The sequence below is a fragment of the Varroa destructor genome, unplaced genomic scaffold (genome assembly GCF_002443255.2).
Source record: "Varroa destructor unplaced genomic scaffold, Vdes_3.0 BEIS01000001.1, whole genome shotgun sequence".
In the NCBI taxonomy this organism is placed as follows: Eukaryota; Metazoa; Arthropoda; class Arachnida; order Mesostigmata; family Varroidae; genus Varroa; species Varroa destructor.
This window is the reverse complement of record NW_019211454.1, coordinates 72488658-72514993: the sequence shown is the minus strand read 5'-3', so window position 1 is coordinate 72514993 and position 26336 is coordinate 72488658. Positions and strand designations below refer to the sequence as shown.

The 26336-nt window shown below is 39.8% G+C and overlaps 1 protein-coding gene across 10 annotated transcripts in view; it reads right to left on the bottom strand.

Moving 5' to 3' along the window:
- The window catches only part of LOC111244663 (neuroglobin-like), a 169008-nt gene that overhangs the window by 26910 nt on the left and 115762 nt on the right, over positions 1 to 26336 (bottom strand). For 3 of the 10 annotated variants that reach the window (XM_086979146.1, XM_086979154.1, XM_086979139.1), the window contains one exon: positions 26187 to 26252. The exons of 2 other annotated variants lie outside the window; for them this stretch is intronic. The gene's annotated coding sequence lies outside the window, so the exon portion shown is untranslated. Of the gene's footprint in view, positions 1 to 4669; positions 6584 to 8535; positions 8674 to 16627; positions 16744 to 17115; positions 17380 to 26186; positions 26253 to 26336 lie in introns of those variants that run through there. 5 more of the 10 variants (XM_086979104.1, XM_086979166.1, XM_086979124.1 and 2 more) reach the window with 4 other exon arrangements.

The following is a 26336-nucleotide window of genomic DNA, read 5'->3' as shown; positions in this document are numbered from 1 at the left end:
CGTGGCAGCGAACAGCGGCGACTGAATCGCGGTGGCTGTAGCCATCAAGGCTGACTTCATTTTTCGCCCATTCAGCTTTGTTTTGAGCTGTCATCAAGGTTAGATCATCCATCAGTCGTTGAAGCCGCATCAAAGATAGCTAAACTAAAATCTATGGAGGCAAACACGGGGCTGCGAGGCTGTCACGGGGTGCGATCCTCGTAAGCTAAGCAGTAGAAAAAGAGCTAAGCCCAAATACCATCTAAGGAAACAACAAAAACCAAGCAGAAGTTTCATATCTATCATCTTCGATCTACATGCTTCATTTTCAAGAGCTTGCGATGGAACCTCGGTGCCGAAATGAATGACATCCATCTTCAATTTACTCGGTAACCTATTTGTGCATGGAAGATTAACTGTTTGCCATAATGAATGCTATATATTTGTCATCTATTTTTGTACGGCAAAGACGCTCTTTTACGTATTGCTCGCACGTTTGGATAGTAGCGTCAGCCAACATCTCGAATAGAGGATTGATCATAGTACACTGGTTCTCTCGTGTGTCATACGACGGATGGCAACGTAGTCTGTAATATGTTACGTAACGACAGTGAAATAAATGCTTGTCTCCAAGGCGCCAACTAAAGGCGTCACACTGACAATCGCCAAAATATATCACCAATGAACAGCAGGAATTAATGTCGCATTTTCAGCAACTATGTAGGGTCATACACGACAGCGGGCAGTGAAAGAAATAAGGCCCGCTTAGCTAATCGTTGTATAGCCAGCAGGCAATATATGAGTCGTGCGACAAACAACAGTAATTACCAATTAACGAATCTAAATGGATAAATGGCTAATTATCGTTTGGCTAAAGGACCATGAGAAAGAGCTTTACTATTCATGATTTCCGTCGTCACCGTCGACGATAGTCAAGATGTCGCTACTTTTGGCTTAGCCCAATACGGCATAATGAGTAAGGTCATCTCTGCAATTACTAGGCTATCTAGAATCAGAGTTCTTAATCCCCGTCCGTCCTTAATGTTCGCTTCACGCGCGGGCATTGACTATCATTTAAGGATGGAGGATCAAGGTCGACAAGGTAAACAATAGTAATCTTAAAAGAAAGAAACAATGCAGACGCACAAGTGACTGGGCAATTGGAATATATCGACTGTTCGCAAAAAAAATTTTGCCCAAAAGAATCGACCGTAAGGTGGCAAACGATCATAGATGGATCGTATGCGACTAAACGTACATTACCATTATATTCGATATGGGAGACTTTCTACGAAAGAGAAACTTGCTATTGAACCTCTAAAAATTAGAGCTTATAAGTTTGAGTGACGGTATTTCGACTATTTGCGTATTCGCTTGAAACGATAACACAAAACCGGGTTGTACTATCACATTCAACTGTAGGCTTCACTCGTGTCGGGTCCCTTAAACACGCTGATTGTGCTATGGAAAGAAAGAACAAAGGGCGGCAGATTTGAAAAACATGTGTTGAAGCTACGAGGCAACTGGTTTTTTGCGCTGGGAAGTAGCGTTACAAATGTGTAATGTTCTAGTGGACGGTCTGTAGTTTGAATCGAAAGCGTCGCTTGAATGTTTATATTGTTAAGTCGTGTGGCCGTGCTAGCCTAAAGAAGTAAATATTTACGATCGATGATAAATAAGTTGCGCAGAGGAAATTTTCTGCGTAGATGAAAGGAAGTTTTCAATATCGGCTAGCGTTTATTCAAAGACCTTCTTGTGATATTTGTTGCGCGTAAAGTAGTCATGGTCTTCGCATGGCTTACTCTGTAAGGCTAATGCCGTTAGGTTAACGAAACTTTGGCGAACACAGATACTATTTTTCCTTTTAATAGAAGGTTGTGACTGCGTTCTTGTACGAAGCTTATATCATCGGGTAAATCAGGTCGGACATGTCACCCAAATATGTGCATGTAAAGAAAATGTATCCCGCATGTAGAGAAAATGCCGCAGACCTAAACCTACCCACTGTACGACGATTATGTAAATTTCTAATTTTATAAAGGTTTATCATAAGCGATTATACGATAGCCGATTATTGTTCAAACTTGGGAAGGAAAACTTTTGTTTCAGTTTATGGTGGGCCCATGAAAGGAAATGGCTTGCTTCAGGTGTTAAGGACGAACCGATACGTGCGAAAATAAAGAGACCGTTAAAACGTGCTTCCATTGATGCTAAACAGCCTCAGCGTTCCGTAAGTGAATGACTAGAACATGGTCGTGTATACGAGTAATATGTTTATGTGTTTTTGTCTTGATTAGAGTCTAGCTCGTGTAGCAGTTTTTTAGGCACAGCTGATCTGAGTTTTTGTATGTCGAATTTACGGAACGTACACGAATTTTTTTGAACGCGCAATTGAAGGATGGCTCAACTCGCCATTATAACTAGTTGGTAATACTATTACTTAGTGCAGGTATATATTAGCTATAGTAATTTCTAGTATATGAGTGTTCATCTAAATATTGCTATACTATTCTTTCCTCACTTGCTTAGTAATCTTAGCCATTTTAATTTAACACCCCATTAACTTTGTGGCCACATATCGTTTAGCCGTAGGAGCGACAGCGGAAGCAATAAGCTATCTCCATTGAGTAGCATTTTACTGTGCTAAAGTGTCGGAGGACATGGGGCAGAGATGTCATTCGTTGGGAATGGTACCTCAACCTATTCGGTAGTATTTGAAGACCGATCTTTTGAGGGCAGTACCCGTAATTCGGCATATCAGGTACAATGCGTACGATAATACAGAGTACAAAGCGCAGTATTGCCTAGCATCTCTATACCACATCAAAACAGCGCGGGTAGGGTATCTGATATCGATATAGAAATGTAGCCTTATAAACCGCTCTGCAGAACGTGTCAAATCCCCACTTTGACTGTACTACTTCTAACTAGGCCTTTTACTGGAACCGCTGTTCGGCTGATGGCTATCGGGTTGTTTTCCCTTCAGCACTAAACAGCACTAAACTTATAAAAAAAACCCAGCACTAAACGGCAACTGTTATTGAACTTAATAAGTAGTGGCGAGACGTCTATTTGAATGTAAGATATTACAGTTCGTGAAGTTGCGTATGTACTATTGTTAACATATGTTCTATCGAGTAGTAGTTCTCCTGTACGGGCAAAAAATACTTTAATGTGAAATTAAGTTGATCGTCACCGGGTGAAAATGTAAAAGGAACACCGCCTGTTACGTAGTGATTTAATTAGAACAGGTAGTACTCGCGAATTCTCCCGGTGTACTATGGAATCTACATCAGGTAAAGCAGCGCGCATGCAACTGACGGCCGTTATTTTCTTCCTGTTCCACGTTTATATGCTCAGCCTCAGTCTCTCTGCTGTTTTTCAATGCTTCGAGAGTCGTCAAACCCGAACAGAAGAGTCTGCTTTTTCGCTGAAACCTCTTTTTTTCGTGTGTGTATACTTTGTCACCCCAAACAGCTGAGCCCTTCGAGCTTCTTCTTATAAACGAAGCATAAGCTCGTTTTATTGTTGTTGCTCTTCTAGTCGTCGTTACTTCGTTTTGCTCCGGTGAATGCCACGAAACGGAGACAAGAGAACGGTACATTATTCTGTTTATGTACTTGTATTGAAACTGTTCGTAGCGCCTGTTTCCCTCACCACCTTGCGATTCCAGGAGTCGATGACTGGAAGAACGAGCCGGCCACCTAGCTTCCCGACTCCAGCGTCGGCACACGCCATTTCGAAGATTTCAACATATATGTGTCCTTTGTTTCGACTACCGCAGCGCCGACGTGTGTAAGCTGCTACATGCTGTACCCCGTCATCAAGCATCCACAACCCGCTGTTGCTACTTTAATAGCTTACGACTTGATGCTGCTGTGGCCACAATCAGCGGTCGCTAGGTATCAGCCAGTCTGTGTAGATAGCCAGGCACCGTATGCCGTTACGTAGCGATGGTAGTCACTCAAGAAAACGTCATAAAAGCTGTGATAGGACATTTATCCGCAGCACGGATGCAAGTGAGCCACGAATCAAGCATGACACAGTTCGTCATTGGCACGCCATACATCAACACTCACATCCGCGCACGCTGTTGTATTTAACATTATTATTAACACTAACGTATGTAGTGTGAATGAAAAAAAAACACACACCCGTACGTTTACTACAGCTGATAGGACGCAAACACAGAGAAAGCAGATCGGCACAAAACGATTCTTATAGCGCATAGACGATTTAGATTATAATAATTGTGATAATGTAACGGCGACATCTAATGGAACCGTCGAGTTCAATCACTTCGTAGTTCTATAGCCGTTTAGATGCACCGTATCTGGTTCAAACAAACAGCCTACCCTAAACAGAACGTTTCGGGTCTTACATCGAGCACCGCCGTTAGGCACAAATACGTCCAGACTGCTTGTTAGTAATTATGGTAGAAATCTCAGTTCTTGTATTGTTCGTTTAAGATAAGAGATACATTCAGCCAAATACGATACAATGATGTTTCAACATATGGATAGGGTGCTGCTTGTACTTATACTAACTAAACTCAATAATTCAAATATATTTTCCGTTTGAGTCTATTGTACTATCGGTAAATGACATCAGTCACTATACCTTGCCAGCAAGATTGGATTAATAAAAGGTTAATAACACCTGTATGAGGTAGTTCCTACGTGATACTTACCCAACAGGGTCAACACTTATCCACCGGTAGTAGAGCGTCCGTTTTTTTTGACCCCGCTCATCGAAATCGGTAACCATTATGATTTGTGACTGCAGACCTCAGATCAATCTCTGCAAGCCAACTAACAAATCACCTTCCGTACTTTTGCCCACGCCTGTTCGTACCAACGTAAACGTAGACGAACTGTAGATCCCGTGTCTACTTCACGGATGAAATGGCGGTATTCTTCCAGTTGTCCATTGGTTTTTGTACTATAGTTGTCAGCTGAACGGAAATAGCGTACCGAGATTAGTTAGTTAGAAATTGAAATTTTTTTACTACCTCTGCCTTGTGATGTATAGAATTGCGTAGAGAGGTTCCGAGACAACTGGTATTTCAAAATGAGCTTTCTGAAATAATACAGACATTGTTGACTTATACTAGAACTCAATCTCCGATGTCGTAAGTCCTTTTCATTTGATTTTCATGTCCTTTAGCAGGGCGCCGACTCGATAATTATTGAAAGCTTGTAGATGGAAAGTATCATACGCTTTACCAGCCTACTCAAATAAACATACTCCTATAGGTAACAACATCCGTTTTGCATTTACAATTGCTTTTCAAACGAGACCTTCATCATCGCTTTGATATTCTATTTATAGTTGTACCACTAATTGGAACACTTCGACTTGATCAAAGCTTTCCATAACTTTCCGTATATTGATGTTCCTTTATTCTTGGTTTGCCATTTGGAATATCTTCGAAGGTTTGATAGGAACTTAATCGGCGGAATAGGTCAGCTTTGACGTCGATTATACCTGCGTTTAAATTCTGTGTGTAAGTCAGAACGTTTTCGAATCAAGCCTCGAACTTAGGAGACCTAATTTTAGGCGCTTGTTTAAATAAAATGACAATTTAAGGGGTATACCTTTGGAACAGCGAATTGACCACACCCCTCAGCGAAACTTTATTCTTTAGGGAGGGGTAACTGTAAGAAATATTTTGTAGAAAATAATAATATAAAAATGATGATATGTCAAATAAACTTTTATATTCCAAAGAAATCTAATATAAATAAGTATAAACCACTGAAAATGGTTAGGTCTTCTTCAACGCCTTTGTAGATATGGCCGCACGAAAGGAGGCATCAAGGAACGATCCCGTCTAATCTATGAAAGTGATTTTCATATGACCGTCTCATTGAATTACAAATGTAACACATATCGTATATTAGTTCATGTTTTTGAGGCCAATCGTCTCGAACGAAGCCTAGAAATGTTGAATTACTTCTGTTATGACGTGCGTTCAAAATATATCTTTGCTTTAGGCGATCTCAACGAGGGAAAATCACGACCGGCAGGTAATTACTGCTCCGTGTTTGTCCGATAACAGATGGTAGGATTGGTAGAAATGGTCGTATAACCCTTGAACCGTGCAAAGATAAGGCCGCTTCAAATAAATGATCTCAGGAGAGGTATCTTCTCGGTTTCGTTTCTCAAATACACCCTTGTGTCCAGCAGGACCAAAACCCCAATAGACAGTATTTTCTTAGAAAAAACGGCTTTCTATCCCCTGCTGTCATTAGTACTATTAGTAGAGAGAGTAATTATTAATATTATTATTTCAGTAATATTGTCATCTTATTTATAGTTCTCGATAATGTACGATGTAGCGGCGTTCAACAGAAGACTGGGTATAGTTTTAGCGGACGGCCATTTGACCCGGGTTAATTATCGATAAGTGGAACAACGGTACACGTCTTCAAAAAAGTTTGCCTATCGAAATTAAATTTTCTCAGTCCGCTTAGCGAGGCAGCCGGTAATCCCACGATAGCCTGTCGATGTGACGGAACGCACTCGACTACACAAAGGGGTTTGCACTAGGCATTGGTGGAAGGAATAAATGAACCAGCTAAATTAGCAAATCTCATTTAGACATAAACTGCAATACAAAAAAAAAATATATATATATAAAATATATATATATATAGATATATATGGAAAAAAATAAAAAGAGGTATTATATATATATATATATATATGTAATACCTCTTTTTTAATCACATGAGCTCTGTAGCATATGTCATTGGTTAATTTTGAAACAGGCGAGCCTCTGCCCAGATATAAAGTAAAGACTAAAATAACCATCTTTTACCTGCTGATCCTTGCATGTTATTCATTTTGATCGCGTTATTTTGTCGTCGTACAGATTTATTACATATATATATGCAGAACATATATAGCACAGATATTTCCACATCTTGACGTTACGCTGAGGCCTGGCACGTCTTCGATTACATTCAATATGTTGTAGTGTGCAATGGACAAATGATTCGACAATGGTTCACGTAACTTGCGTCCACTAAAAAGGCTTTCGGCTAACTTACGGTTTGCAGGTAGATGCATGCATATATTTGTATCATCTTGTAGAAGCGTAGGTAGTTACAAAGAACGTCTTTACGCACAAAATTTCAGGACTTGACATATATGAGGCCATTGATTGAGAAATACGAAAAACATTATTATCATGTTTCAACTAGCAGTAGTAAGTTATAATGGTGCGACACTTTTTTTAGATGCATTGGTACTATCTATCTGGAATCTGAAACCGTTCTTTCAGATATCATTACCCGATTTTTTTTGCAGATGAGCCACAATAACCCAAGAAATTCGAGCTGCTGATGAACCTGGGTTTCATTCTCGGATTACAACGGCATAGGCAAATCGGTTTACCAAGTTAACACGCGGTAAAGGACCTACTAGTAGAAACACTGTGAGTCGTCGCTTAAAAACATTACGGGAATGAACTTTCTAATCAGACAATAATGCTTGTGGGAGATTTCCTGCTAAGCTGAAAAACGAAAAGTTGGGAACCCGCGGTGGGAGCCAACTCAACCTAGGTTTTACTGTCAGACTTTCAGATCTTTTGGAATGAACACAGCCCAGAGATTTAGTGCAATTTGTATAATTGAATTTTTTAAACGTCATTTTATTGTGCTAAGTGGCTATAAAGGACAGCTGACTATTGTTTCGCATTTCGTGTTTGCCATGACGCAATAGTAATCACAACCCTTTTTAGATAAACAAAAAAAAAAATATTTTGTTTTTAGCTTTGTTGAGTGACTGACTTTCTCGCTCCACAAACTGGGACTACTTTCGCCAGTGGTATAAATGAGTGTTTAACTAATCCTTTTTTGAAAATAAATGCATTTTTATGAGCCAACTTCGACCATACAATAGAAGAGTTCACTGCCGATACTGATAACGTTTTTCTTTCCCATGACACCGGCTGCCTCCAACGATAGTGTTCAGAAAATTATAGCCCCACATTTTTTTGAGAAGAACTACGAGAATTGGCAAAAACGTAGACCATCAATTTCAAATAAAAGAGGGTCTGTCCAGGACGGAAAAACTGTTCGAACTTCAATAACGACGTAACGTTATTCGTCGTAACGACAATATTGTTATGTTCCAGAAATAACTGGTTTTTCCAGGAATAAGTACCAGGAGTAACAAATAAATTCAGTCCCATTACAACAAACAGTTCGCCAAAACATTTCCAATGTAGACCCATCACCAGATATATAAAGTGCCTCAAAAAAAATAGTTTGACTCTTTCACAGCGTGAATGGTTATGAGTCCGGTCTTTAATTGCAAATAATCAATACTTAACTTGCAAGAGAATCTATATAAAAGATGAAGGTTTTCCCCGTACCGAAGATGTTCCACAAATAGTTACCGTTCTGTTCAATACGCTACTCTAACAGCTACTGATAACGTTGAGCTATTAAGTGACAAACTTGAATATACGTTTTACTGAATATTATACCGCATTTTTGCTCAATTGCAGCATTCAGATTATCCAGTAGCATTCGTTTTCTGGTATACCTCTCAAATATTCCCACAGGGTGAAATCCATTGGCGACAGGTCCAGGGAACGAGCGAAATGTTCTGAGAATCTCGTTTTGTCTATTCCATCCTCTTTGGAAGATTCTCATCAGGATGGTAGTTTGTAGATGCCCTATCCTGTTAGAAATATAATTTGTTGTGTCCATTAATGTTTTCTTAAATAAGTTTTTGCAGTAAGAATTAATTTAAATAATAAATCAAACACTAATTATTTTCTCCCTGGTAAGGTGTAATTGCGGTTAAGTCATGAAGAAACCAAGATGCATTTCAAAAACGTTATATATGGAAGTATGAAAATGTAGTAAAATTCAGACATAATATTATGAAATGTTATGGACAGATCCGCCTTAGCGACAGCCAATTAATCAGTTCAGAGATAAGTTTGGAAACGGATGGAACTATCCAGGAGTTCATAGACAACACTCAGGAAGACCAAACACATCAACGAACCCCACTAGCCGAAAACTACTAGGGTACTGGAAAATTGTACCAAAACGTTCCAAAATTTGTACGACAATTAAGTCGCAAGCTTAAAGTCAGCAACTTAAATATTTATCATCTTTTAATACTCTGTAGCTATTTTTTTTACCAATGATACATGCGATCAATGGAGATGATCCGGACCGAGGAAAATACTTTGCCTTGGAAGACTGTCAACAGGACGCACATTCGGCTGGGAAGATCGCTCGAAACCATGGATGTACACGCAAATTAGAAATCGAAATTAGCCAACATACTTCTACGTGCTGAATAACTGTAAATCCGCATGTACATCTACCAGGAGTTAAGATGTGGTAAATATCTCAGGCGGAAAATTAATTCGACTTTTTCCTTCTTTTTTTTTCTGGATAATACAGTGACTGATGCCGGTTATTACTTCGAATTTATTGCAAGAATCTTCATTACTAGTGCACACATTACTACGAAAGGGTTTTTGTGAAAATGACTGATTTACTTCTCAACGAGGCGAAGCTGTAAGCACACTATCGTCATGATGAAAGGGAATTTCAGAATGAAAAGTTGCCTAACTAATGGCTTGGGCAAAGGAGTCTTGTGGAATAGCGTATCCATTTTCCAGATGATCCAACATTATTATTACTAACTTACCACGTTATTGTTACGTGACTAAATTAGAGCATGCAGCATAAAATTAATATAGTAACTGTTCGTTGAAGTTTCTGATTCAATAGCTTACCGTTATCTATAGTACATTAATGGAAACGGTAATAATTTTAAACAAACTGCGGCACGGGGAAAAACGGTACGTTATCTAGATTTTTTCGCCGTTTGTTACAATAATACATACCGCAACAATCTATATATGTAATAATGCGATATTTATATTTATGAGGCCGTTTTGATGTACCATACATTTTACAAATGCATGCGTCAGCATATTTACAGTGCACTCTAATTATATTTAAATATAACTTGGTTTAATAAATAGTAATATTAAGACTCTTTTATGGCAGATACTATTGCCTTTTTCGTCCTAGCGTACAAATAGACTGACTATTTGTACGCTAGGAACACCTTATATTATTTCATTTACAGTAAACGCATTTAGATTTTCCATAATTAAAATGTGTTCAATAAGTTTTCAAGATGAGAGTCAAAAATAAGATGTTTTGTGTGTTTTCTCAGTGAGATTACTGCAATTTGTGGTAACATATACGGAGATCCGCTAACGAACTTTCAATAAGCACGTTGTCAATAACCAAGTCGGTCGTCGTCCAGGTTTGTAGCAGCTTCCTATGTCCTAATTAAACCGAAAGAGTTCTATGGTTCAGCTTAGCTGATGAGCTAGCTGGACAAAATCAGACGCTGTTGACGACAGCTTATGATTCAGGGGTGGGGTAATTGAACGTCAGGTGCAGTGCAGCCTGCCTAAGTGCGCCTAGACAATTACCGAGTTCTTCGGGTCTTATGAGAACCCTTGGTCCCCTGTATTCCGATATGATATGACACCACTCTCGAGAAGGGGCTGCTTTTGAAGGGGCATAGGAAGGAAATAGCTATCGCGCGACACAAGTCCCACCTCTGGCTTCGTCTTACGAGTTCGTAAGAGGCGCGTCTGGTGGACTGACGGATGACATCGAACGGGATAAAGTGAAAGCCACAGATCGTAAGGCGCATAAGGCTGAGCTTGTTGACACGTTCGGACACAGAACTCATCCTATGTGCCTGTTTTTTCTGGATCATAACAGGTAAGCTGGTACAATGACATTGACCCTATGAAAACACATATTCTTCAAACAGCTCATATATATATTGCAGTTTTCGAGCTGCCTTAGCATGACAACTACACAAACAACTTTGTGAAGCGTGAGAATCTCTACCTTAGAACGTCTCTATGGGGAAAGACCAAATGAAAAAGCTAGTATTTAAGCTTGCCCTACGTCGACTGAGAGTTTTCTAGCTTTGTTTGCGTCATTATAAGGGTGCCTTGGAAAAACTTCATTCAAAGGCGCTTCAAATTCCGAATGCGAGCATTCATATATGTCTGTCAATGTTAGCACATACACGACCAGCGTTTTTGTCATTACACATACTGCTAAACTAAAAACATTCATGCTAATTTCCTTTTTTGATCGAACACATAGAGGCATATAATCTTTGTTCGTTAAATATAGCGACCGGCTGAGGCGAGCACAGCAGATATTTGATGCTCTCACTGTTATGCACCATATATTTATGCCCCTACGGTTATATGCCTAGTGTATATCTCTGGCTTTGGCTTCATGCTTAGAGTCTTGGGACAAACGGTTTTCCTTAACATTTCTATACGTGTTTTGAAAAAACCACGAACGATTAGAAAAGTTGCTGACAGCAAAAGGAAAAGTAATGGTTAAACGAGAGCCAGTCGACAACAAAGCTCCGAGAGTGTTTTCGTTTACACTTCGGGAGCCTTCGATATTCCCAGGTCAATACGACAGACATCGTATAGCGAAAGCGTTAAAGGGAGTTTCTCCGTTAGTAGAGAAGGAAACACTGGGCGCAAATGTTGAACGCCTACATATGCCTCTACTATCTGGCGGTCGACATTACCCGAGTCCTATCAATAGGTACAGTATACCTATTAAGTTTACGTATCCTTGAACCTCTAAATTTGTCATGTACATTTAACATAGACTAATTGATCGTAATGCAGTTGAATTAACGTTGTATCGGAGGCTGAATTATGTCGGAAGTGTATGCGTGTGCAGACGAGAAGTTTTGATATCTTGACCGTTATCATTGATAGATTTGACATAGTGCCACTACATCTATCAGGGACAGTGACAACACCGTGTAACAGTGCCGATTCAGGCCGCAATACCAAATAAAGGGATCAACAACTGTTGTGATCAATAGTGACTGTTACTTTGAGTGCAAAGGAGTCAACAGAGGCTGGTTTAGTCGACGGACTTGATGACAGTATGCTCATACTTTACGACGTGCAAAACAGGTTTCATAAAATCATTCCTGATCGATAATAATCAAATGGCTGATGTACAGTCCATGTCTAACCTCGAATCTTAGTGCAGGTCATAAAGTTGCTACCGTTGCATGCGATCCGATAGCAATCAATGCCAGTAAAGGCTTTTATGCAATAACACAAAACGTATAGTCTACCGAAATTTGTTAACCAAAAAACACCGAATAATCTTTCTAAACCAAAACGTATGCAAGCTCGAGAGCCTGTAAAAACCTCAGCCTGATATTTGTAATTGTTTGCTGAAGTTAACTAATTGTAAAACGAACATTGCTTGTGTGATATAGTATCGGTCTCATGTGATGTATATTTACCTCTATAAAAATTAGTCATTTACTGTCTCGTCGAACACTTTCTTAGAGATGCTATTAGCTTGGTTGTTTTTTGTTTGTCACCAAATCTCAGCTGCCAATGTTAGCTAACATGGAGAGCACAGGATGACACGGTCATGCCCCATCAACGGTTGTCACGACAATCGGCTGCTGGTAGCCTGACGTCTGGCAGACATTTAGCCAGCTGCGGCATGAGCTCATCGCTTTACTAGCATCAAACGAAATTTGGCAAGGCCTGTTCACATGCACTTACTATATGAAAGACTTGTATTCCGATCATGACCTTTGTAAGTTCGCTAGCTTTCTGGTTCCTTTGCTTCTTTGTATCTAGTTTCTACAATCACTACAAAAGCCATCGCTATTTTTGCTGCTCCCTGCAACTTCTCTTTCTCGTTTTAACATAAATTTTGCCCGCCGGAACACAAGGTGACATTTATAAACCTCGACCCGCATACCTTCGATGCTGGCCTCACCCTATTGCAGTAGACTGTAGAGCTTTGTTGTCGACTGCTGGGGGAAGGGTCGCTTCAGTATTGACCGTACGGCAAAGCCGTATGAATTTTATTTCTATGGCCGACAGGAGAACTGTAGATGGAAGGGTCAACCACAGTAGTAATTCTCCCTTGGGCTGGGTTTTGTACAAATCCGCCCGACTTTCACGTTTCGGCGCACGCAGAACTGTTATAATAAAACGCCAAACGAAGACCGTCCTTGTTCCGGTGTGATGGAAAGAGAGAAAACACGCAGGAGTGAAAGGTGCATGCATATCACTATGACAATCTGTCTTGGCTTGTCACTTCCTTTTGCTGTTGATGCTTCTACTGCCGTTGTACGATAGGCAGGCTCAGGCCGCACGGCCGCATCAGATGGTCTGCCCTACCTGGTTTAGGTGCAAAGATCAACGGTAGAGAAAACGCACGAAACTGAGCCTGATCTCCATATTCGACATGTTTCTATTTAAGGATTCGTATGTGTCAGCCAACAACGAAAACAGATACATAGCGAGAGTCTAAGTTTTTTTAATGTTTTTTAGTTGCTTACTTAGTAACATTAAGGGGAAATTTGTTTTTCGAATTTCTCTGCTGTATTAATATGGTTACTTGTGTCTTTTTGCTGCTATCATATGGGACTTCACATTGTTCCCTTATAAGAACTTGAAATGAATCGACTTTATTCAACGGATAAAAAGAAGAAACACCTGTTATATAGACTTTCCGAAGGGATTTAGTTTGTATCGTTCCATTTACCCAACTAACGATGTTAAATACCGGAATTTATCAACCGGTTGGCCATAAATGGGCCAAAGTGCTAGAAAATTAGTGTACAATTCCATGTCAAGAAAAAGTGGCGTTTGATATAGTATCGCTTATAATGCTATATTTTGTTGCCAGAGTGAACACATATCTTGGCATTACTGGCAGAGGATATATTAGAATGCAATCGCTTATATATACGTACATTTCGACAACGCGTGGTATCATCGTATCTGGGTTCGCAAAATCGAGTTTTCGCCGTCGATTACTTTCAACGAAAAAAATGAAATAGAGCTTCGCTTACTGAAACAGAGCGAATGAGAAACTTCAAAAGAATGATTGGCCATCCATACGTAAAGTACGTAGGCGCTGTATCGTGAAAACGACTTCATTTACGTATGGCCGCTTAACCAGCTGTCAAAAGTCACTCTTGTGTTCCGCTCAAGCTTAACGAACACTTGTAGATAAAAGAAGCACCATTAACTGGACGTAACACGCATAACATAGTATTCGCGATTCTAGAACGAGTAGAATACTGCGCGATTCGATAGGGGTAGCACCGCGCGCCAGGACGGTCCCGGTGGGGTTCTGTCACAAATTTCTGCGTATTCAGATAACAGACGTACAACCATGGATGTAAGCAAACAGGACGTTGTTGTTCCGCTCTTTTCTTCTTCTAATGTGGACTAGCGTCATGATGGTTGGGTCTTGCACGAGACAGTTCGAAATAGCTCGTGGCGGCGCCGCACACAACGTATAATAGCAAGCTTATATGCAAACACGCATACGGCCCGTCGCCGAATCAACAAACATATCAGTAGTAATCATTTTCATGGCAACTTGTACAAACTGTCTAAAAGTTACCGGTGATATTTAACGGCAGTAAAGAGGTTTGGTTGCTGTGAACTGCAGGCTTAGGACTCCACCAATCCCCGTTGATACGCGCGTCATAGCGCACGATGAATGGGGAAAAGCTAAACATAATGGAAATCGTCTCAGATTCGAATAGACAGAGCGGGCTCAAAAACAAATTAAGCTGTGCCGCACAACATGCCTTCATCATATCTAGTGTGAAATTGTTTTGTTGGCCCTCTGCTGACAATAAAGACGCACGGAAGCTTGATCGACTCTTCATTCATGGGAAGCTCAACTGCTCGACGTTTCGCCGCGATAAAGCTTGTAAAAAAGCGAAAGGGCGTCAAGGTGGCATGTTCTATTGCTACGCGTGCGAATATTTAAGCAAAGAGAAGTTCGTATGAAAAGAATGGAAGTTAATACATGCGCAAATCCTGCTAACAGCATGTACTATCACAGAACTAGCAACAGTTCCCTGAAAAAATCAGTGCAGATAAAAATAATTTTTAGGGAAAAATATAATAATTTGTTGTTACCCTTTCCTAGAGTCTTGATGATGTTTGGAATCTTCTATCAAGTAAAAACAATTCAACGTTACATTTATCCAAGGGATAGAATTTCCCTTAATAATAAGAAGGAGGAGTGGAAGGATAACAGTAATCATGATAAGCATTGTCCTAGATAATGTGATTTTCGAAAATTGGTGCCATGCTCAGTTCTCGTTGTCCGATTACTAAAGGCAACATTATTTTAGCATAGATAACCGCTGCTGAAGGTAACGTAAAAGCTGAGCCATTTTGTTTCAGTAACCTCCAGATTATCAAGCAATATCTAGCTAGTGCCGTGTTGCCTTAGTAATAATTTACGATTAAAGCCGGCTAAACTGACATATGGTACTGCACTCCGTCTTGCGTCGTACTGCAGAGAGCTTCGGTCGAATATGGCAGGTATAAACATATGACAGTTCATCGAGTCTTGATCGACACATTTTTTAACATAAATAATATTTAATTTAATTTTATTTCATTTAATTTAAATAACATTTAATAACATGAAAAAAACCTATTTCGTAAAAGAGCAAAATAAAAAATATGGCAGATAGCTAACGGTGCGCTCGAGCACATTGTGTCCGTATTTGGGCTATTGGATTGTCGTGCTCGTATAGGTTTCACTTCTAAAACAAAATTATAACTGAAATGTTAAACATCAGATTCAGGTTAAAAAAAAAGAGCAGATTGGAATTTTGATCGCACGAGTTAAATGAGAAGTTTTGTATATTGAAGTTATTAGATTTAAAAAAAGTTAAATTTTCAACAAATATTGTTTGTTGATCATATGTAGTTGAAAATGAATTACCATATACTCGTTCTCATATTTTCAATTTCCAGTATGAAAAACGCAATCAGTTGATCTGCCCAAAGTGCCACTATATATATGTGGTATATATATATATATATATATATATATATATATATAGAAGACTAGCGCAAGCTTAAAGTCGCCATCTATACGTATTCTGTGTTGTGTTTCAGTGTACAGAGGCACATTGATCATCAGTAAGCAAGTTGGGTCCGAAAAACAATCAGGTATGGCCTAAATTAATCTGAAACAAGAGAGATTTCAACAGGAAGTAAGACAACCAGTCTGTGGACGGATAAACAACTCAGCCAAAAGATAGGAAAGCGATTTAGTAAGCAACCCTTTGGCTGGATCTTGACGAATGCGCCATTTTGATTGGGTTGCCAAATTGGATCACTTAGCCCACAATGAAGTAATTTTCACTTTACCAAAAGGCAATGAAGTTTCTGACTCAACAGAGCGTCGTGACGCGCACGTAAACAATTATGTTCTTGTAAAAAAAACAAAAAACAAACAGTTCTTGGTGAAGATCCAATGTAAGGAAAATAGCAACCGAAGCACAGAAGGTGCCACATGTTTAATCAATCATAATTCCGTATTATGCGCAGGATCTTTTATAGATAATATGGCAATTGTTCCTGCATTTGATCAACTTGTAATATTTCCTTGTTAGGTATTTGATATAGCTACGGATCAGTCGGTTATAATGAAATAAGAAGCTTCAAATAGGTTTAATATTAAAACATAGTCTTCATGAAAACATACTCCTCAGTACAATGCAGATTGATTTCGCTTACCGTTACGAACTCTTTTTCTTGTTCAATGAGTTTTCACTATCTTCGTCCTGTCTTCAAAGGTCTCACTCCGTACGCAACTTGTTTCTAGCGAAAGATTTTCAGACAATAATCCACGGCTGAAATTAGTGGATCAGTGAGAAAAATAGATAATAATTAAAGACAAGGCACAGGACCATTTTATCTGAATCTGTGTCCTCATGCCACCCCAGCCAGCCCAAGGACCAGCATCAGACTAGGTTGGTAAATAAAAATTTCACAAAAAAAATCCCTTGTATGACATAGTCTATCTCTTGGAGTCAAATTATTCATAGTCTCAAAACTTCTTTTCTTTTCCTTTCTCTTCTTTTCTTCATTTCTTACGTTACTTTTTTTGAAACGTAGCAAACGTGCAATGAGCTTTCACTGAATCTACACCCACTATCTTTCGCATAATTGTATTCCTTATCCATTTCGTAAATATACGTAGGCATGGTAAAATAACAACATACGTTTTATATGTACTGCCGAGCGTCGTTTGACTAGAGCTGAACTGGATGGCTCTATGGCGTCAATTGTTTCTGCTTTGCGCAGTAATCGTCCCTCACCGGAACGCACATGCGAACTGAGATTTTGCGTCATTTGTGCAAACTCCACTAGAACCAATGCACGATGCATCGGTTAGCGGCACGATGAAGGATCGTGCCGCTAACCGATGGCAGTGACTATAAATGAGCCCCCAAATATGTTCGAAGCGACTCGTGCCTAAAAATCATCTGATGAGTACGCATCATTTAGTTAATGATAAACAAAATAAATAATAATTTATTCAAATTTCATAGTATATCTTCTCAGCAACAAACGACTGTCTTCGCAACAAACGACTCTATTACTTTTGTGTGTGACAAACCAGGTCGGTTGAATTGCCTCACGTGACCTTGATCTTGAACGTGTGACTGTTTGCATTGCCGGTACAGCATCGCTATAGGGAGGACACCGCAGTCCCTTTAGAGTGATAATAAAACTGGTAATTATATCCATTGCATACATCTGACTATCCCGTACCATCGATCAGATTCTGGTACTATAATATCAGCTCTTCCATTAATTTATATCACTGTAATAAACTTAAAAAAGTGGTCGCGCTTGGTTGAAAAATCGAAGTAGGCTAGTACAGGCTCAAGCAGGCGCGTTGAGGATTTAATGGGTTAGAGTCTCGCAGTATGCGTCAGCCGAAAAATCTGGTCTGCATAATGCGTTAGCGTTTAACCTTAACCAGACCAGAATAGGCAAGCAGAGTTTAGCTACCAGGTCGACTATCAAATGAAAAAGCACGTTTGCTGTCATTGATTATAAATTTTTTTGGATCGAACCATGAGCATATTTTTAGTCAGTTCGGTATTTGTGATGTCTGTGCGGAACTACTCGTGGAGATCTCTTATTCTATAAACGATTATATTACGTAACAGATTAGGTACAGATATATTTGCTGTGAAAAGGATCAGAGCTAGAGAAACATAACTATTCTGCTTTTCTCTGTGAAGACAGCGCCATAGCAAAACCTGTGTGGAAACTCTTCTACACGATTTTTTCATAAGAGCTGGTAATCCAATAGATTTGTTGAAAAACAAAAACTAATCAATGTATGCAACACCTGTACCGTTCACAGTATATTGATTACAGCTTTGACCACGCTAATTTTTATAATCTTGCGGACAACATGGTCTATATTGAATTTTTCTGTAGCTCCCTATGAATTAAAATAGATGGACAAACTGTTTTTCCGACGTTTCTCGTCGTTCTTGTCCTATCTCAGCATTTTTGCTCGAAGTTAGCCGAAGTCTTGTTTGATATGCTACGAGACAGCTGCGTTAAATAATATCTACTTCTTTCCGCTTGAAGCGACACCTCTGTCAAGACAATTGCAGGGATGAAAAGGCGTGTCCTCGCTGCATGACCAATAGCTAGCTATTCAGGGAGTAATTAATTAGGGCTAAATGTATCATGGAAAATGTAGGCTTTGTTGTCTTGATCCTTTTTTTTACTATCGTATACCCGTTTTTGCCCTTTACTTACGATAAATGTTATGCATTAAATAGAAAAAACAAGTCAAAGAGAAGAAGGGCCACTGTTAGCCCCTTGAGATCATTCGCAATATTAGACGTCGCTATGTCCGATTTTCGTGATGCATTGACTTGTTATTTATTACAGACGCGAGGTAGCATAGATAAACCTATTTACGGGATTTTTGAAAAGATCAGCTTTGGAAGATTGATTTAATGCCGTTTGCATCCCTGTAGCTGCAGCTAAACCTGTAACACAGAGTGAAATGCCAAACTGAACGAAGCATGCCTCTAAGAAAGATCCGTCACCTGACAACAGAATTTACCACCTAATTCCATCACTGTGGAATTTATTGGTTTTTGGGGGGAAAAATCATAACAAGTTATTTATGTACCTTTCTATTGAAACTAAATTACCACCATTAACGGAAGTCTGCAGAGACTGAAATAAATAGTCCAATGGCGCAAAATTCGGATTATACAGTAAGCGTATTGAAGTTTTGCCATTTAAAATTAATTTGGTTTTTACTGGCTAGCGAAAGATGCATGTGGGCCGGCATTATCATGATGCCAGACGAAACTTTCTTTTTTATTCACTGTATCTGGGCTATTTTTTTTAATGGTTTGTTGTGATCCTGTTAGTTGTTGACAGTGATAACCCGAATCGATCGTTTTGTCAGTTGGCAGCGACTCAGGGTACATGATTGTTTTCTAATCTCATTAAGGACAGAGCATAACCTTCTTTGACGCCTTTGAGGTTGTGGAACGTATCTTTTTTTTTTTCATTTGTACACTACTGTCGTATGCAATCCCGCGATCAGCTGCGATCAGTTCCGTTGCGTTTCCATAATGTTCCGCAGGTGGTAATACGAATTTTTGCGTTAATTCAGATGGTACCAAAAAACCGAGCTTTTTTTGTTGCGGTCAAATTTCTTTAAATAGCAAACTCTTGGTGGTAGATGTTTAGTTTTTTCGTGATATCTTTGGTGGGTCTTATCCAATGTTCGCTGTAATTTTATCAACTTTTCCGTAAGCGGTCATTCATTACAAAGGGCATTGTCCATATTTAAACTTCCAGAACAAAAGGACCAAAACCGTGTTCGGGTTTTTTTTGTCTAATAATGCATCTTGAGCACAAACAGCACAATTGTCTTATGGGCATGGGCAGCGTTTGTGCCTTTATCGTATTAAAATTATAAAATAGCGAGTTTCGTGCAAATTTTACTTGTTTTTACATTTCACTTATCTTTAGGGCACCCTATCTAAAATCTGGACAAGGGCATTCCAACAATTTCAACATGTTTTCTGTTGCCCAATCTCAGCTCTCAAATGATGTTAACGCCGACCTGATACGTGTGACATTAAATCCACCTATCTAGAAAAAATGGTCACTACTCAGAGAGAGAAAGAGAGCATTTTTCATTTTCTATAGATCCACTAGGGGTGCAGCTGCTCTAGAAAGCAAGTAAGTATAGAAAGAGGCAAGCTGCTTTCGGTTCGGTCTAGCTATTGTTTCTCTGCATGAGAGTTAGGCTTGGAACAAAACTGCTACGATGGGGAAACAGGGATATACTTACAACGCAAAGTAATGCTGATATCGGTACTGCTGATAGTATCCAGCATTTCCCTTTTGTTGCTACGTTAAGAATTACTAGGCCAACTGGGCCATCCGTCTAGCTAGGCTGTCACATGGTCTGCTTGGCTTGTTGTAGTGATTCACAGACGTTTGGGGGCTTGCCATCGGGCCTCTACGTTTCGAAGGCTAAATGTTCGCTTTGATAGACACAGATAGAAGCGTAGGCGGACGCCACTAGTAGAGGTTTATTGAGAGGTAGCACTCTGTACGTATTGTATATTGGTTGGTCTTGGTTGCGGGACAGATTCGATCTATGGCTGTATAGCTAGGTACGAGGAAATTTATCTGACAGGGGGGGGGGGGGGATCAAGAAAAAGCCTCAAAGAAGGATTTTATCAGATACACAGATATACTTCGATGGAAGAAGTAAGCATTGGGTCGATGCATTGGTTATACGCATCCTGGCTTCCCACTCGTTTTATATCCCTTAACCACTTATAATTTATAAGTATTAATGCGCAATGATTCATAAAATGTTAGACACAAAACCCTTGTGTCATCCAGTATTGGGACTATATTTGATTAAATGTGAATCTTCGTGGTTAGTTACGAAGAACGAACGTGTTGAATTTTGTTGATTAACTACTAACGTTTCAGTGACCCTACAATAGGACCAATAGATGAATTTGTTTGCCAGTAAATTGAGCCTATCTTCATATATGATAGGAAGTTCTTATTCAATCCGAAGTTAACTACGTATCTGTCATTCAGGTATGGTTGTGCCCTTAGGAGCAAACCATATTCCTGAAATAACGCGGGGCGGTTAATAGGTAACTTAGTGGTAGTAATAGGGCATAATGATTCGATTGGAAGCCAAATAAGTAAATAGTAAGCACGATACTGCATTTTCATACACTTCGAACGTCCGTAATTTGTGGCCCTAATATATCCTTGCCATGACGGTGTACGAAGCTGTCAAAACTGATAGTATTAATAGTATTATGTCAATATACACCGGAGTCATGGTTTGAACGTAGGTCAGCGAACTCTGTGATTCAGCGTAGCTTTGTTAAGTTCAATACAGCTCTCGGATTTTCCGCCGATTTATAAAGTGATAATAAAGGGTTTAAAAAGCTATTTTCTCTCAGCATTTTCAGGCCCAGTCTAATGGGCTTTGAGCGAGGGGGGGGGGAGGGGAGATAAAGAGAAAAGCGTTGAAAGTAGGAAGTTTACGGCGGTTCTTTAGTTAGCCGTGCTAAAGTCTCAGTCTATAGAAAGAAAGAGTCAGATGAAGGAGTCAGCACTCGAAGGCGTTATTTGTTTTAGAGATTAGGATGTTCTACCCCCCCCCCCCCTCGCCCCTCGCCCTCGTCCCAGTTTGGCACGATAGGCTTTACAGGAACGGAAAGGTGGTGTCGAGATTAAAAAACCGTCCGAATCGTTGACGGCAGTTTAGAAAGGTCCAGTAGACACTTGATGTTTGAAAGTGCCTTGAAGGTTAATAAATTTCTTTCTTAAAAATCTTTCTTTTGAGCATGAAAATAAAAAAGAGGATGTTTTTCTTGCTGTTTTAAAAACTATCTGCTCCCTATCAGTTAGCCTAGCGCCTGATCATCATATACTGTCGAAATAATTTTGTACTTTTCGAGCCGGAACCTGAGAACTGGGCCCCATCGAATAAAAAAAATGACATGGGCAAAAAACGTATCGAAACTTACTTGAGTAAAATGCATGCTTGAACCAATATATTGGACTATTAATTCGAAACAGACCAGCAGTAACCCTGCTGTTTCCGGCGGTTATTATTTGATAAAAATATCGTAAACCTAAGCGAGGCAGTTTTCGTTCTTGAAACTTATCTGGCCGGGGAGGCTCTCTCCCCGATAACAACTTGAAGAGATTATGAAGCCAGACAGGGTCTGGCACAAAGGCTGCAGAAATAGCTTTCAACATTCCTGCAGTGGCCATGTATGTCGTAATTAAGGTGGCGACGTAGAAGGGCAAGTAGCAAAAAAAGGTTCGTATAAAGTGCTTTAATGGGTCTGAACGTGAGGCAATTCAACTCCTGCCAAATCGTAATATTTCATACGAACCTGGTAGATACAGAACCGGTGGACAAAATAATGAAAGATGCCCTTCTGTTATGGTGAAAGACAGAAACCAACGCTTAAGAATCCTTCTAAGAACTGTGGAGTTAAAAACAATAATAAACAGAGATTCAAATATATTAATGTATTCATGGATGATTCAGTGTAGGTGCATGGGCGCGCGTGTGTCAGTACCTGCCAGCCTGAAAGGATGTGAGGGTTGGAGATTAGTCAGGCAGAAAAAGGGATACGGGCATTGGGAAACGATTGTATAGAGCGAAATGCAACAAAGCAGAGAATAAAGAAAGATTTCTACCAAGGCGCGAATATGGAAGGCGGGAAGAAACGAAGGGAATGTTACTAGACGTTGCATCGGATGTGTGGATCTAGAGGAAAATTCAGACATTATTAGTGTACGTCTATAGGAGAAGGGGGTTTTAAAGGAAAGGAGCTGCTGCAGTCGACCAGCATATATGCGTAGACTAAGCATGTTGGGAATAGGCTGGCGATGCATTGAGAAGGACGTCTAGCAAGCTTCAAGGCTTGTGGCCGTGTGTGTGTGTGTTTATGTTTTCGCGCAAATAAGGACCGGCTCGCAGGTTTAGGGGGTATGTGCCTAGAGAAAAGAAAAGATCGCTAGAGAGAAAGCTATGTGTGAGCAACATAATTAAATCGAAAAGGAACGAAACTTATTAGTAGACGGCAAGCTCCGGATGGGCAAGACTAAGTCTTTGAGTGGTGTTGGACAGATAGACGAAAGACCTGATAGATGTGTGGAGCAAAAGGTAACCCCAGGAGCAGGCGATGGCTATACTGGAAGCGACATGAAGAAATGGCCAGAGAGGCCCAAGCTCACATTATACAAGTCAAACATATGTGGCGTTGCCGAAGTCCTGTACACATGTTTATCAAGGCTTTATTTCTATTACCTACTTGAATCTGCGCCATGTTTCATTAAAATTCTCATAATGATTTATTTAGCTTATCGATGCTGTTAATGCATGTTGTAAGTATTATTTATTGGATGCAAGCTTGCTTCAATATCGACAAGGTATCGTTATATATTTCTACCTATCACGCGCCTTTGCACATAACTTTAAGCTAAAAATGGCTGAACAATGTTCTGACAACAGTTTAGTTAAAGGGGATCAGGCTAAAGATCAGGAAAAATACTTATAGAGCAGACTTTTCAACTTCGTCTGTCACAAAAACTACTCTACAAGGGAATCGGATTTTGTGTCAGGATGTGCTTAATTCTCCTATGAATCACCTACCCTATATGATACGTACGTCGTTAAGAAAGGAACTATTTACTAAATACGCATTACAAGACAACCTCAGAATTTGGTGTTATTATTGAAGCTTATTTTCGACAACAATTATGTAATAAGTTAAGGTGGTCTATATTACAATATAAGTTGCTTATAAGCGAAAATGTCAGGGACTAATATTGCGTGGTAAGGGAAATTCCTTCGGGAACTTTTTCTACGTGTATGTTATTAATGGAGCGAGTATTTTTCGGCTTTATAACCATCGGTCAAAATGTACCGCGTGACGTCAATAGCATAATTACATCCGCCTACGCATTTTCATCTAACTGGAATAGTCTTAATTAAGCTGACGTCAAATCAAGCACCGTAGGTAAACGATCATTACACAGCTTTATTGTTGTTGCCATCATTATCTTCTTGTTGCTATCGGTGTAATTGCCCTTCACGAACGATGCTATCATGGGCGTGTGCGGGGGCGGCAGAAGTGTGGTACAGAGATCGATGAAGTGTATCTACGCTCTTTCGCGGACAAAGCTTGCAAATGTGTTGCGCATATCTGTCAAAAAATGATGGCAAACACGTAAGCAATAATGGCCGTATGATGGTGATCGACGCTGTAATGTATTGCCTAGAAGGCACTAACTTGCTTTGCAGTTGCAGTTGATGAAGCTTGTTTAGTCCATTTGCTTACGGTTTATCGTAGGTAACAGCTTGTATCATTTAATTCATTACTAAACGTCTACATCGGACGCTAAAACCGACGGGGTGTCAGCAATATTACCACGTTGTAATTATGGTATAAATCAACATCCGTGACCTTAATCTAGGGTCGGTATATAGTAAGTATTAAGCTGAAGGCAGTTTTAGCAGGAAATGGACTTCATACTTCGTCGCGTGTTTTTCACGAGCGCAAACGAGCACAGAGCAATTTTTCGGATCCGCCAATCTATAGGAACTCGCACGGAACTAGAACGTGCTTTGACAGGCAGACGTCTCGTTAGCTCTTGATTGTTCCCCCAGGAAATATACGGGCTGAATCTGGAAATTTCGGCGCCATGGTACCGTTCGTGCGCAAGGAGGGTTACAACTGGAGCTCTCTGGGCGATATTTCACAACGTCTGTCCAAATACGGAGCTTCCTTCTAATTTCTCATTTAAGTACTCTACTCTAGATGCATACAGAGACACAGGAATCTTCATGTTAAAATACGATATGTCCTTTCTTGCAGGACCGCGAAGGGTGAATGCCAGCAAATACGAATCAAATGATTTTTAAGTACTTTCTGGACGAACGGCAAAGTGTTCCCGACTTTAAAACTGCCTTCTTACAGACTTTAGTATAATTATACAAATATGCATTAAGTAATTTTGCATGCTAAGTAACATTGCAAAATATCATAGTACCCTTAAGCAAGAAATCTATACCCTTTACGCTCATTGGCTGTCGTCAAGAGCAGGACGCTCTATATCCTGAGTACGTATTTTCAAAAATACACTTCCAGATTTATTTTAAGAAGCGAAGCTTGCATTTCAGACAAAATAAACAATCGCCGGTTACTAATATTTTGCTAATCAATTATTTGTGCTGATACTTGTACTCTCTATGAGCAGCTTAAAAGAGGTCATATGGAATAAAGAAGGCAAAATTGAAGGCACAAATGCCATTATACAGTAATGGGTTAATATTTGGCAGCCTTGATAATGGCAAAAATTATTTTGATAGGTTTCGAGCAGGCTGCATACAATTCAGTAGAAGACTAATCGTATCTAAAAATTAGGCAGTGTTAAACAACTTCATGGCCATGCTTGACATACCGGGTAGCTTCTCGAGAGACGTATTTTAGGTACACGTAACCAATATGCTAACACGCACAGGCTATCTTTTCCACATATTCCGAGCCTATTTCTCCGCACTCCTTATACCTAGTTGTTGTTTAAGTGCACTACATGTGTCTTACACAGATGCACCAGCTCGTTCAATAGATCTAACTTTCAACGATCGATTTACAATATGAACATATTGATACCTATAGTCCCTTGCTAATTTTTATGTTGTACCTAAATGGTTGTTTCCAGTTTTATGTCTATTACGTAAAGCGTTAAGCACTGCTTCACACAGTTGGCTCCTGGTAGGAAACGAGGTACGGCCAGATTCAAATGTCGGCCATCACTTTAGTAGGCAAATATATCGCCCTTACACAACCACGGGGATGACACGTACACACGTTTATCTACACGTCGCATCTGTATGTTTTGTTTGACTAAGGGTAGTCACACGGTCAAAAGACATGTTTGAATAGCAACTTAATATTCTCGGCCATCTTAGTTCTGTGAAGTCGGCGGTACGCTAACATGATGCGTTGCTACGGATAGGAACAAAAGCATTTTCTTCAATACGTCGAAGCATTGGTACGGTTTCAACTTATTATCTTTTGTCCATCGTTATGAGACAAGGAATAATGCGCCAATACCAACCAGACGGCCCGCGGCCCGTCTTTACAGGCTATACTCCAAAAGGTTTTGCTTCCCTTATACTTTTTCGTTTTCTGTCGACTGTGACATAATAACCATATCAATTAAACTTCACCTGTTTTCTCGCCACTGCCACGTAGCCTAGACTTTACTGCTTATCGGACGCCGTTGACACGTGAAACTGAAAATAGAGCATTTAGAAATGGTAGAATTTCCTCATTAAAAGTTTATAAACGTAAAAAGAATATGCCTTACTCACAAGACA